At 43.6% G+C, this 14981-nt stretch overlaps 1 protein-coding gene across 2 annotated transcripts in view; it reads right to left on the reverse strand.

Moving 5' to 3' along the window:
• BLK (BLK proto-oncogene, Src family tyrosine kinase) overlaps positions 1-6347 on the reverse strand; it is a 76560-nt gene extending 70213 nt beyond the window's left edge. For both annotated transcript variants that reach the window (XM_017883705.1, XM_017883703.1), the window contains exon 1: positions 5753-6347. The gene's annotated coding sequence lies outside the window, so the exon portion shown is untranslated. The remainder of the gene's footprint in view (positions 1-5752) is intronic.
• Between the last annotated feature and the right edge of the window lie 8634 nt (positions 6348-14981).

Genomic DNA, 14981 nt, shown 5'->3' on the forward strand with positions numbered 1-14981 from the left:
TATATTTCAGGCTCTTTCAGAAATGCTGTCCTGCTTGTATTTGTTTATTTATTCATTTCCTGATGTTTCCAGAAAAGATTTGAGACCACTTATACAAATACATACAATACAACAGGATAGAAAAACAGACAAAGAAATTAGACCAAAGGGTAAGTTAGGGCAGAAAAAAAAAATTGTGTATAAAGCTGCTGCGCAGAAATACAGACTGTGACATGCTGTTACCCAACTGCTAGTGGTTAGATGTAAATGGTTCTAAGTGTCCTGGAGTCCAAAGCACAGAGAAGAAAATATTCAGTTTGAAGAGTCACAGTGTCTGTAAGACATCCATTGCTCCAGGGAGGCATGGATTTCCTGGATCTGGAGTCTGAGGGTCATCCTCCCCAGGCTCCTTCTATGGAGGTCCCGGGTGGAATGGCGAACAGCTTAGCATCATCTCAGCAATAAAAGCCACCGTGAGTTTCCAACCTCTGTTTCTTATGCAGCTTTCAGCACAAGCCACAGCAATGTACCCATGCCAAGAAAGAATGTCCACATCTGACTCAGGAAATGAGATTCTCTCCGCATCTCAAGCACTGTGAGATCCAAACATAGAGCTCTTGGACTGACTATCTGGATACAGGGGAAGTTCCCAAAATACAGTTACGCATTGCTTAACCACGGGGATCTGTTCCGAAAAAGGCGTCATTAGGTGATTTTGTTGTTGTGCGAACATTGTGTACAAAACTTAGATGGTAGAGCCTACTCCACACCTAGGCTGTGTGACATAGCCTATTGCTTCTAGGCTCCACACCTATACAGCCTGTGACTGTACTAAATGCTGTGGGCAACAGTAACACAGTGGTGAATATTTGTGTCTCTAAGCATAAAACAGGCACAGTCAAAATACAGTGCCTTTGTCTTATGAGACCACCATCATATGTGCAGTCCATCATTGACCGAAATCTTGTTATGTGGCCCATGACTGTGTCTAGCTTCATGTCTCTCAATCTTATTAAATTTACTATCTCTTTTGAGAAACAACACCATGCTCTCATTTTTGAGATTTCAAAATGAATATTGGGCATAAAAGTAAATCAAAGAAGCTGTCATGTAAGATGTGTCTTTTGAAGTACAAGGACCCCTGGTGGTTCTGACATTGAGAATTGAGGGCAACCTGTCAAAAATGTTGTGTGCTCCTCAGCTTCCACTCACCTAAAAATCAGGGCTTTTAATTTAATTCTGATAATCCTGTGATGTGCTATTATCAATGAATAAAGAAATAAGACTGAGAGGGTATAATTAACCTACCCGAGCTAGGTAAGTCCGCTAGTATATAGTGGGATCAGACTATTGTCATCTCAGGAAGGCACACAGTGACCTGCTCACATTGCCAGGGCTGGACCTTGTACTGGAACCCTCTGGTTGACAAGGCCAGCCGTCTAACCACTACATTGCAGGATGGGACTGCTCAGATGTGGCTGCTTTGGCTGACTTCTGTGTCCAAGTCCTTTCCACTTCCCCATATCTACAACACACTGAGAAAGAAAATTAAAGTATCCTTCCTAGATATTTGACTGGGTGATTCCAAATATTTTGGGGCTCACAGACCCCTTTGGGAATCTGACAAAAACTGTAAGTACCTACCTACACAAAAGCTTGCTTACAAGTTCAGGGAGCTCAGAGCACCAGGAAACTCATCAGGTATGCACGGTCTCAATGCTCAGGACCCACTTCATCCGTTAAGCACAGAACCTCAAATGCCCTTATAGACACCTCATGGCATTGTGCGTTTCACACATACGCAAACCCTTCCTGCGCTTGAACGACCTGAGCCTGGGAGCCGCCTTACATTTTGCATCCCAGGTGTGTCTTGTTTGCCTCCCACTGGTCCAGGTTCAGCATCCTAGGTACCAAAGTGTGCAAAAAGACCAGCAGCAAGTTGTGACGAGAAGGCACATGACAAAACTTCCTTGCATACAATGTGGGAAGCACCAGCCCTTTGATGAAGGGGTTGCACAAGCCCCACAGTGGACGAGGAGGAGCCTCCTCTATGTCTTAGGCTCTAGATCCCCATCCCATGGTTCTGTTCCGTTCTCATGTCTGAGCTCGGGGGTGGGTGCAACTGCTCCCACTTCACACTCCCAGCTGGCAGGTGCAGAGCCAGACAGACCTGGCTGGCAGGAAGCCGCAATGCTTTCCTCTATACCACACTGTCTGCAGGAAGTGGAATGTGCCAGAGGCCTTAGATGCATCTTTTCTTTCTTCCAAAGGTCCTGTCAAAACCCCAGCATGCTGATGGCACTGGAGTATACCACAGTTAGGGATGATCATTCAATTATCTTTGCTTTTCCTTTTTCAATCTTTCATCCTCATGTCTTAACCTGGATTTTCATTCAAGGTTTTGCCCTGTGTCTTTAACTCAAGAACCACTTTACCAGATACCCCTGGTGGGCCAGGCACTGTGCTGGGTGCTGGGGCCTCGAGGCACATGTAGGGCCTGTCCTTGTCCTCAGGAGCTTCCCAGAGAACCTGGCAGGCCTGCAAACCAGAGCCCTGGGCGTGTGCTGTTGGTTGCTGGGGACACACAAATGGGCTTGGGCACTGTGATTGGGAGGAGACATTCGCACCTGCCCTGGATGTCAGAGCAAATGCGAGTCGCCTAGGTGGGAAGGTGGGGAAGGGATTCAGGCAAGCAGGAGCATGCCACAGAACATTCCAGAAATGTGAGGGCTGCTAGGGGGTAGCAGCAGGTTGGCAGTGGAGTAGCAGATGTGACAGGAAAGGCACTTCAGCCCCACGTGTAATCACCACCTTTTAGCTGTGATTTTCCTGTGAGAGTTTTGTGATTGATTTCTATCTCAGTATCTTGAGATTTCCATCTACGTGCTGTCTTCCTGCAGCTTCATCATTCTTTTTTCCTCCTCACCTGCTTCGGAAGCTTTTCTCTAATCAGGCGCAGCATCGCCTTTGAACAGGGCTCACCTGCTCTGCTGGACCTGCAGAGGGGACCAGGTTTCTCTGTCTTGCTGTTACCTCTCCACACACGTGAACCCTGCAAGCCAGGATGCTGGCCACCTGTGACCAGTCCCCAAGGCTGCAGACCCCAGGCCACAGGGGTGCTCACAAGGTCAGAGTCCTCACTCAAACAGGAGCTGGCCCTTTGAGTACCCTCTCTACATCCTGGAGGCCACAGTTTACTCTCCAGGAAGTCTGCCCAGCCCAGCTCACAGCCACTTGGCTGTCCAGATTCTGTGAGGCTGGTTGAGCTCAGAGGACAGCAGATTCCATCTGGCTGGAATGCTATACTCCCCCAGGGGCCTGGGTCCTTACTCCCTCCATTCCTGGCTTTCTGCTTCCTTCCTGGAGAGGAGTCAGGTCTGGGTAGCTGGGCCTGTGCTTGGGGTGCCAGGAGCCTGCACCAGTGCAGTGAGTTTGGCTGGGTAGATGAGGGTGTATTCAGTCCTGCAGCCCCTGCCACAGAGCAAAGGCTCAAAAATGCATGCTGGGGCTGGGCGTGGTGGCTCACACCTGTAATCCCAGCACTTTGGGAGGCGAGACGGGTGAATCACGAGGTCAGGAGATAGAGACCATCCTGGCTAACACAATGAAACCCTGTCTCTACTAAAAATACAAAAAATTATCTGGGAGTGGTGGTGGCCACCTGTAGTCCCAGCTACTCGGGAGGCTGAGGCAGGAGAATGGCATGAACCCAGGAGGCGGAGCTTGCAGTGAGCCGAGATGGTGCCACTGCACTCCAGCCTGGGCAACAGAGCGAGACTCCGTCTCAAAAAAAAAAAAAAAAAAAAATTGTATGCTGGGCCAGTCGCAGTGACTCTTGCCTGCAATCCCAGTACTGTGGGAGGCCAAGGTGGGAGGATGGCTTGAAGCCAGGGGTTAGAGACCAGCCTAGGCAACAAAGCGAGACCCCATCTCTTCAAAAAATAAGATTAAAAAATTAGCCAGGCACAGCAGCATACCTGTGGTCCCAGCTACTCAGGAGGCTGAGGTGGGAGGATCGCTTGAGCCCAGGAGGTCGGTGCTGCAGTGAGCTATGATCTCTTGCCACTGCACTCCAGCCTGGGTGACAGAGCAAGACCCCATCTCTGAAAAACAAAAAACATGAACAAAAACCCCCACAAAACCCATTTAACATCACGACAACAAAAAAATCATCCATGAGAAATACCATGAAGAGAGGCAAATACAGAGCTATTCTGGAGTAAGGTAGGGGTTGGGAGAGAGAATGATGGATGGTCAAAAATGCAAAAGGCCTGCTATATTCCAGAATGTTCAAAGAGTGGGTGCGACCGCCAGGCCATGAACGCCAGTTTTCCCAAGAATGCTCAGGATTTGGCTACTTCTGCTCTGAGGAAGAATGAGTCTAATTTTTCTTTTAACTCTTTATTTTGAGGTAATTTTAGATTTGGAGAAAAATTAGGATAGTACGGAGAATTTCCATATTCCCTTCACCAGGTTCTTCTAATGTGAACACCTTACCTAACCATGGTACGTTTGCCAGAACTAAGGAGTAATTGTTACCATAATATTAGCGAGACCCCAGACCTTATCTAGATTTCACCTATTTTTCCACTAATGACCTTTGTGGTGTTGTTCTGGGATCCAATACAGGATGTGAATTCTGGGTTTGGGTGTCCTGACCGTCATGCCTCCTCTGATCTGTGACACTTTGCCTGTCTTTCTTTGTTTTTCATGACCTTGACATTTTTGAAGATGAAATATGATGTGGAATCTTCGCCAATTTGGATTTTTTAATCATGATGAGTTCTCATGATCAGACTGGGGTTATGAGTTGGTGGGGAGAACCGCACTGTCATGGCAGTTCACAATAGCAGCCCAGCTTATTCCTGGTGATGCTAAGCTTGATCCCTTGGTGAAGCTGGTGTCTGCAGGTTTCTCTACTGCAGAGCTACTATTTCTCCCTTTCCATACTCCTAGTCCAGGCCTCACTCAAGGTGAGGGGAATTAAGCCCCACTCTCCCGAGGGAGGAGGATCTGCACATATTATAGCAAATTCTTCTCTGTTACTGTGAAGGCACGATTCCTTAGTTCCTTGGTAATGTGGGTGGATGAGGGTGAACTTCATCCACCCACATTACCAGATAAATGGAAATGTTGTCAAAGCCTTACAATTTAAACAAATCCTTTCAACATATGTGATCAACTATGCTTTCCTTTTCACAGTTGGTGTTTCCTGGCGAAATAGATCTCTTAACCAAGAAGATCATCATTACATCTATTCAGTTACCCCCATCCCCGAATGGCTGAAACATGGAACAACTTCATTCAGAAACAAACAAAATGAAACGAAAGCAACAACCAGTCATTTGCTTTGAGCCAGATGCTCCCCGCGCATGACCGCGGACCTCCGTCAGCTCTGTGCAGTCAATATCACCTCCTATCAAGAGGCCGAGTGACTCGCCGGGAGCGCAGAAGTGGCCTGTGTGTGTCCACCCAACCCCCTCTCCACATCCCATGTCCTTTCTTTCCTCTGTGGCACATTCACTGCCTTTTCCAAAAAGCAGAATCTACCCTGGATGGATGAACTTTTATAAATTAAAATTCTCAAAACTGGAAACGCACAAACCATGGAACAATCTATTCATAGCTTAGGCAGCGATCCCATTCATGCCTCTTCCTCCGTCTGTGGCACCCACAGCAATGTCCTTGCCTGCTTGCCCCACTGCTGGCCTTAGAGCACCATTTACACAATTTAAGGAAGACGATAAAGAACCCGGAAGACACAGGGCCTTACCTTGGCAATGCTTCAGTGGTGGTCCACCATAGCTCTTCAAATCCCAGCACCCTTACAGTGGAGCAGACTTCTAGCGACAACCAGTGACTTCCAACACCATCCTAAAGCAAAAGCCAGTCCCAGATGAATTCTTCTCATCTCAATCAGTTTTCATGGCTTGTGGCTTTCTACCGGCAGCAGACAGAGGTGGCAGCACCCCGGGTCTGCGATCAGAGCCTCCCCAGCCCCCAATGAGCAAGTGCAGCAGGGGCTCCGCCCTCCAGCCGAGCCCTTCTGAAGCTCCTGCGGGCTCCCTGGGTTTGGGGGTGTCCCTCTGCTCCAGGAAAACTTGTGAGGAAGGACCATGAGTAGCTGCCCTTTCTCTGGCCCTGGGCCACGTGGGTCATAATGCCCCTCTGTTAGCAGAAAGTTTTCTCATGGGGTTTTGGTTTAACAGCACGGCTGGTATTTTTCCTGCACCAAGTCCGGCAGAGTTAGCAAACCTCCACGCTGACTCTACAAGGTAATTTGCCTTGCCTTATGGACAAACGCTGCGGATCTCATGGAGAGAGCTTAGGCTCTGCCATGTGCCATCTGTGTGCACCACGGCAGCCGTTCTCTTGGCCTCGCTGGTTTTGTTTTGTCTTTAAATGATGCTAATAATAGCTAGCTCACAGGATACTATCAGCATTAAATGGTAGAATGGGTATGAATGGTGGGCACAGAATTGGTGCTTGGTTAAAGCTAATTTCCCATGTGTTTTATAGCACCCTAGCTAGTAGTTGACTTGGATCTCAGAGCCTCTTCAATGGTGAAAATTTACTTGGCTATGAAAACTCAGAGGAGTCGAGAACAAGAATAATGGAGGTAATGGGAGAAGGATCCCAACATCAAGAGTGGTGAGTGGTGTCTGGAGTGGTGGGTGGCATCCTGTACACAGCAGTCGAGGGACCAATGGGACCAGGATGGTTTCTGTGATGACCTCAGAGTCTCGCTGGTCCATCCAGACACAGTGAGCCACTGGTGAGCTGGTTCCTTTCCACCAGTGTCTTGATACTGGCTTATAAGAGGAAGTCACTCAGTGGGCTCTCTCTTCTCCCTTCATAGTCTTGGATCCTTGAGAATGGGTGTGGGAGGCAGACAAGGCAGCTTCTACCCCACGGTCCAGAATCTCAGTTTCCTCATGGAGTTCATTTCCTTGGATGGGACTAAGACAATACTGAGCTGTGAGTTGCAGGTTTGACAGGTGTTCATGTCAACAGAGGCAGCAACGCAGAGTTCTGGGGTTTTAAGACACTATGGAAATAATCTGTTTCACTTCCCCAAGGGGTTTTTGTGAGAATAAATGGATTCACACATAAAAAGTATCTATTACCGTATTTAGTACATAATAAACTCCAAATACCTGGAAGCTGATGTGAATGTGGCTAATTGCTTTAAGCCCCAAATTTGATCTTCTCTACATGGTAGCAAAGGGCTCAGAACAATGTCCAGAACCCTGGGCCTGCTCAGTCCATGGCAGCTCCTGTTAATTTACTCTTACATTCGTCTCCTGATACCTACTACGCAGACCCAAACATGAAACATAAGTTCCAAACTCTGCGAGCTTCTGATTTAAAAAGTGACTGATTTGAGATGAGACGACTTAGTCTTCCTATTTCAATTCAATTAATGCGGCACTGTTTTTCTGAACACCTGCTCTGTGGTAAGCACCTGCTGGAGGCTGGGGATACCAATGCAGCTACGCTCCATCCTCCTCTGAGGGTCTCAGCCTAAGGAGCTTGGGGAAGGGGCCTGATAAGGAGATCACTGCAGTGGAGCACAGTAAGAGGCCTCAGTGGGGCACAGTGCTAGACCAGAGGCGGGGGCAATAATTCTATCAGGGGTAATTGGGGGAAGCTGCCAAGGAGATGGCTTTGAACATGATTCGTGACTAAGACTCCTACAGACTCTCAGAGATAGATCCCTGGGCTGAGTCTTTACTGAACCAGGATGTTGTGATGCTACCTGAACCACCTCCAACATTTTGTCAGTAGGGCCTAAATAGATGACTTTTGGACAACTTTTATGTACTTGGACTTGAGGATATAGAGAATGTAGCGGAGAGCAGGAAACCCAGCTTCCTACAAAGAGAATACATTTTCCGTCTATTCCAAGGTTAGAGTGGGAGGGGATGTGAGAGTTTGCAGGGAGGTGTGCTGGCCCTTATGTGATCTGTGATAAAACATCACCATTCTGTCCACCCCAACAGACAGAGGTTGGAAAATAACAACAACAATACCAGACACACACACACACACACACACACACACGATCCCAGCAGTCACTCAGAAAGAAAACAAGGAAATGACTGCTCGTGGGTTCCAGGTGTCTGAGCAGAAGTGAAAGTTAATTTCAGCCATTTTCACCCTCACAGTCGCAGGCCCATGATAAAGGCGGAAGAGAGGTGGGGAAAGGACCCCGGGGAGAAGATGGGCACAGTGACACTTGTTCGGGGAGGCTTGGGGAGTCTTTTGCTAGATACTTTTGTTAGAAAACCTCAAAGAGATTTTCTCAAGGCTGGACTAGACTAGACCCCAGCTCTGAAACACCCAGTTCAGTGTTCAGCGTCACTGGTTCTCCCATTTATTTTTGTACATTTGAGGTGACTTATGCAAAATTCAGCTCTCCTTCCATGTGCTTTCACCAGCCTCCTAATATCAGTACCTCTCTGATCAAAATCAAAAGCTGTGGGCAATAAAGTATTTAAGTGGAAGAAACGTGAAAACAATCCAGTCCAAGATTCACCTCAGAAGGGTCTAAGAAGCTGGTCAATTTCTTTTTGAAGAAAACTAGTATAAAACTAGACAAAATTGTCAAAACAACAATTTCTGGGTACTAGAAAATGACCAAAAGCAGACAACGAACTGATAAGTGTTTAATCTTAAAAAGCTGCTCCTGCACCAAGATGGCCATGAGTCTGTGGACATCCTGCCTGAGTCTGTGGACATCCTGCCTGAAGTTTCCCAGCCCCAGCACTAGGTTGCCTCACGGGAATGGTGGGCTTGGTTTGAGGGCTGTCATTGAAAACCAGCAGCTAGGTGGGGTGCGGTGGTCATGCCTGTAATCACAACACTGAGGGGGCAGATCACTTAAGGTCAGGAGTTCAAGACCAGCCTGGACAACATGGTGAAACCCCATCTCTACTAAAAATACAAAAATTATTTTGGCATGGTGATGGGCACTTGTAGTCCTACCTACTCAGGAGGCTGAGGCACGGGAATCGCTGGAACCCAGGAGGTAGTGAGCTGGAGAAACACATTAACGTGTACAAGTACTCACGCAAGGTGGGAGGGTGAGACGGGGGTGAGGACTGAAAAAGTACCTACTGGAACAACATGGCAAAACCCTGTCTCTGCAAAAAATACAAAACACTAGCTGGGTGTGGTGGCACATGCCTGTGGTAGAGAGGTTGCAGTGAGCTGAGATCCCACCACTGCAATCCAGCATGGGTGACAGAGCGAGACTCCACCTCAAAAATAAATTAAATAAATAAATAAATGAATAAATAAATAAATAGATAAAAAGGAAACCAGTAGCTATACCAGCAGAAGGTGGTAGATTTGGTCTGGGATGGGGGAGATGAAAATCTGCAGTTTTATGGGTTAAAGTTCATGGAATCAGTTCTAGGGAGAAAATAAAAATCTGCAGCTTTACTGGCTTGAGGTTACAGCTTCTGTTCATGGTAGACAGGAGATCAGCCAGAATTGTGATGAGGAGAACTTGGAAGTAAGGAAGCCATGAGAGGGCTGAGACAATAAACTCCCTGCACATCTCTGACTAGGGAAGAAACCCAAAAAAATGCAGCAAAAAGTGAGACCCAAGGTAGACCTGAGGATGTGCAAAAAAATTTTTGTTTAGTTTAAAATTAATTTGTATGTATTTAGGGGGTACAAGTGTATGTTTCTTATATGCATATATTGCATAGTGGTGAAGTCTGGGCTTTTAGTGTGCCCATCACCTAAATGGTAAACATTGTACCCAATAGGTAGTTTTTTTTCTTCTTTGAGACAAGGTCTCACTCTGTCCCCCAAGCTGGAGTGCCATAGTGTGGTCAAAGCTCATTACAGCCTTGACCTCCTGGGCTCAAGTGATCCTCTCATCTCAGTCTCCAAGTAGCTGGGACCACAGGCATGTGCCACCACACCCAGCTAGTGTTTTGTATTTTTTGCAGAGACAGGGTTTTGCCATGTTGTTCCAGTAGGTACTTTTTTAGTCCTCACCCCTGTCTCACCCTCCCACCTTGCGTGAGTACTTGTACATGTTAATGTGTTTCTCCAGCCACACACAGCTCTGGCAGCAGAGGGTGGGAGGCTTAGTTGTTCACGGTATCTGAGCGTTTAACTTCTGGCCAAATAATTGTCTCATCATCCTATAATACAGGAATCGAGGACACCTTTAGGGAGTCAGACTGAAAAACAAAGAAAAGTATTATAATCAAAACTGCACTGTAGTATTGGTGGCTGCACACCATGGAGGAGATTAATTCTGCAATTTAAGTGCAGAGAAGTTATAAAACAGAAAACCAACAACTTTTAGGAAAGTGAATGGAATCTAGAATCACTGCAATGTCTAGTTTTCAACCGGAAATTACTAGACATGCAATCAAACAGGAAAGTGTGATCAGAAAAACCAAAACAGACAATAGATGAAGACATGACGTCAAAGCAGTTGTTATAGCTATGCTCAAGGAATTAAAGAAAAATGCTCAAAGAATTAAATAAAATTATGTTAACAGTGAGCCAACATACTTTCAATAGATAAGTGGAAATTATAAAAAAAAGAATCACATGAGATTTCTACAGCTGAAAATTACAAAAATTCACTACATGGGTTCAAGAGCAGATCTGAGATGGCAGAAGAAAGAAGCTGCACATATGAAGACAGAGCAGAAGTTATGCAATCCAAAGAACAGAGAACAAAATGTTAAGAAAAATTAACAGAGCCTTAGAGACCTGCCAGACAATATAAAGTGTTCAAACACAAATGTAATAGGAGTCTCAAAAGGAGAGGAAAGAGAAAGAGGCACAGAAAAATTGTTAAAAAAAAAAAGTTGAAAAGTCTCCATGTGAGTAAATACCATTAACTTACAGAGTCAAGAAACTGAATAAACCCAAAGTAAAAAAAAAAAGAATCACACTTAGACATAGTCAAAACGCCAGGAGTCAATTAAAGGAGATAACATGGCAAGCAGTAAGAGAAATAGAGAGAAACAGAGATATATCACATTAAAGACAATATGATTGATGGTTGATTTCTCATCAGAAACAATAGTGGCTGGATGGTGATGGAATGACATGTTTAAAGGGCTGGAAAAAACAATAACAACAAGAACAAGGACTTTCACCTACAAATTTACTATCTAATAAAACTACCCTTCAAAAATTGAGGTGAAATTGTATTTTTCCAGATAAGCAAAACAGGGAATTTCGTTCTGTTGGACTTACACTCAAGAAAAATTAAAGGCAATCCTTTAAAATGACAGAAAATAATATCAGATAGTAACCCAGTTCACAGAAAGAAAAGAAGAGCACTGGGAATGGTAAGCATGTAGGTAAAGTGAAAATATATAACATAATAATAAAAACATAAAATGTATGTGTATACATTACTTTTTCTTCTTTTAACTTTGAAACACATACACAATTATTTAAATCAGAAATTATAATGCCACACTGTGGGTTTATAACGCAGTATAATGACAATATATACATGTATATACAATATACATGACAATAACAGCACAGAGGAGGAAGGGTAAGAAATGAAGCTATAATTGTGCAGTTTCTATTTTTTACCAAAAAAAGTAAATCAGTATGAATTTAAAGTAGATTATGCTAAATTGAAGATGCATATTGTAATCCCTGCAGCAACTACTAAGGAAAAAAGATTCAAAGAAAGAGAGTTAAAAAATAAACAGAAGAATTTAAATGATATATTAAAAATATTTTAATATAAAGATAGTTGGCCAAGCACTGTGGCTTAAGCATGTAATCCTTAAGCAATTGTGGCTTAAGCAATTTGGGTGGCTAATGTGGGAGGATTGCTTGAGTCAGGAGTGCAAGACCAGCCTGGGCAACATGGCAAAACCCTGTCTCTACAAAAAATACAAAAATTAGTCGGATGTGGTGGCATGCACCTGTGGTCCTAGCTACTCAGGGGTCTGAGACAGAAAGATCATTTGAGCCTGGGAGGTAGAGGTTGCAGTGAGCCATGATTGTGCCACTGCACTCCAGCCTGAGTGACAGAGTGAGAACCTGTCTCAAAAATAAATTAAAAAATAACATAACAAAAGTAGTCAATTAAAGAAGAACAAAGGAACAAAAAGGACATGACAAGTAGAAAAAATAACAAAATTCTAAATGTAAATCCAAACATAAAAAACTTTATTAAATTTAAAAAAATTAAACACTCCAATGAAAATGCAAAGACTGTTAGACTGAAAAGAAAGCAAGACCCAATTCTATGCTGGCTGCAAAAAATAAACTTTAAATTCAACGACAAACAGATTAAAAGTAAAAGGATCCAAAAAAACTACATACCATGTGAACAATAAATAGATTACAACTGGAGTACCTATATTAATATCAGACAAAATAGACTTTAAGATAACACATATTACTGGGCAAAAGGGCGACTTCATAACAAGAAAAGAGCAAGCAATAGCCAGAGATGTCAAAATTATATTCATGTACCTTTTTAAAAAGCCCTAAAACATGTGAGGCAAAATCTGACTGAATTAAAAGTTTCAATACACAATATACCAATTACAGTTGAAGATTTTGATACTTTTCTTTCAGTAATTGATAGAACAACTGTAGAGAAAGTCAGAAAGGATAAAAAAGAACTGAAGAACATTATCAAACAACTTGAGTAAACTGACATATATAAGCAATCCACCCAGAACATCCATTATTTTCAAGCTTACATAAAACATCACCAGGAAAACCCTATGTAAGCCATAGGGTCTTAAAGAAAGTCTCAATGACTATAAAAGGAATAAGATTATGCAAAGTATATTCTCCAACCATAATGGAATTAAATTAGAAATCAATAACAGAAATGATTTGGTTAAATTTATTTGGTGTAAATTTGTTTGGTGTAAATTAAACAACACACTTCTAAATAACCCCAAAGAAGAAATTAAATGAAAACTTAAGAAATATATTGACCTAAATCAAAATGAAAGTGTAACATAAAATTTTAGGGCAGCAGCTAAAAAATTAGAGGGAAATTTGTAGCTATAAATATTAATATTAGAAAAAACACAAGGTTGGTCTACAATCACTGAAAAAGAAGAACAAGTGAAACACAATGTAAGTAAAAGGAAGTTAATAAATTAGAGCAGAAATCAATGAAATAAAAGACAAATAAAGAAAAGAGACAATCAGTGAAACCAAAGATGGGCTTGATAAATCTAGCTATCAACAAAGAAAAGAGAAGACTCTATTTTCATCCCAGAATCTCCAGAAATTTCAGGAATTAGAAGTGAGGGTAAGTTTTCACTTCTCTCTCTCATCTTCTGGAACTTACAGAATGTGTACTTGGTTCACTTGATGCTATACCATAAATCTTATAGGATTTCTTCATTTTTAAAAATTCTTTTTCACACCTCTGACTGTAATTTCAAATTACTTGTCTTTGAGTTAACTGATTCTTCTGCGCAAGTCTGCTGTTGAAACTCTCTACTGCATTTCTCATTTCATTGATTGTATCCTGTAACTCTAGAATTTCTGCTTGGTTCTTTTTTTTTTTTTTTTTTAATTATTTCTATCTCCTGAACATCTCCTTTTGTTCATGTACTCTCTTCCTGAGTTCAGGAACTCCGTTTTCCTATAGCTCACCGAGCTTCTTTAAAATAATATTTTGAATTCTTTGTCAGGAAATTCATAGATCTCAATTTTGAGGGGTTATTTACTAGACATTTATTGTGTTCATTTGTTGCTGTCATGATTCCTGGATTTTTTTGTGTACCTTTTAGCCTTGCCTTGGTGCCTTCACATAAAGGAGTAGCCACCTCTTCCAGACTTTACAAACTGGCTTTGGTAGGAAAAGGCCTTTACCTATGGGTGGGCACAAGGTTACTGGTTGAAAAGGGTTGTGAGTAGTGCTGGGTTCGGCACAAGGTCCAGGGATGCTGATTCTAAGGCATGCAGAGGTGCCATTTCTGGGTGCACATGGTGATGCCAAGTCTGACCAGTGGGTACATGGCCACCATTAGTGATGGGTCTGATTGGCAGGTACACATAATGGGATGGGGTGCAAGAATGCACATGGTGGTGACTCCAGCCTTGGGGGAGGCGTAGTGGTGACTCAGGTCCCAGGAAAGGAGCAGTAATGGCTCTGGCTCTGGAGGGGCACAGTGCTATGGGCTTTGAGCAGCTCTGTCAGTTAGGTTCAGCATTGATGAAGACTGTGTGGTCCTCCGTGGCAAAGGCTGTGGGTGCCTGTGGCAGCAAGCAGTAAGGGCTGTTAGTGTCCTCAGTTGTAAAGGCTTCCAGGGTCCTCCTGCTACCCTTTTTTCCCACTGGAGGAAGTTGTGACCAAGGGTGTACCTCTTGGCATCCGAGCTGTGCCAGCGTGGGATTGGGGTGATACAAATGAAATGCTTCCAGCAGTTTTCTACGTGGCTGTCTTCTGTTACTGCAATCCACTGGGGTGTTTCAGCTTTCTAATTATACTTTGGAGTTCTCTCAGAGCCATTTTCATACATGGGTAGTTGTTAAATCATCGTTTTTATGGGTGAACAGGGGTGGGACTGCCTAGTCTGCCTTTTTGCTGATACCACTTCATCTCTATTTCATTTTCTAAAGTTGGTTTTGACCAACTAAGTTGATTTTCACTACCACTCAGGCATCAAGCCTCACAGAGCAAAAGCAAAAACAAACCCCCAAAGCCACTGGTGTGGAGTGTTCAGAAGGAACTTTTTTCCAGCCTCAGAAGCAACTGAGTCCAGCATAATGAGCACTTTACCATCATGCATCTCAAAGTTGAAATTTTAGTTACATAAACTTACCGGCTGTGAGATTCCAGCTGTGTGACTTCACAGCTGAGCCTCAGTTTTCCCATCTCCAGAACTAAGGCTACAAGAGTTCTTAGAGTTCTTGTGAGAGCAGGCTGTAAAGTGGCTGGCCCTCAAAAGGCACTCAGAAAATGGTCATTAAGTTTTCTTTTAAGTTAAAGGCAAGATGCCCAAATAGTGTGGGTCTTT

This window comes from Rhinopithecus bieti, unplaced genomic scaffold, assembly GCF_001698545.2.
Source record: "Rhinopithecus bieti isolate Rb0 unplaced genomic scaffold, ASM169854v2 scaffold_13857, whole genome shotgun sequence".
Classification (NCBI taxonomy): Eukaryota; Metazoa; Chordata; class Mammalia; order Primates; family Cercopithecidae; genus Rhinopithecus; species Rhinopithecus bieti.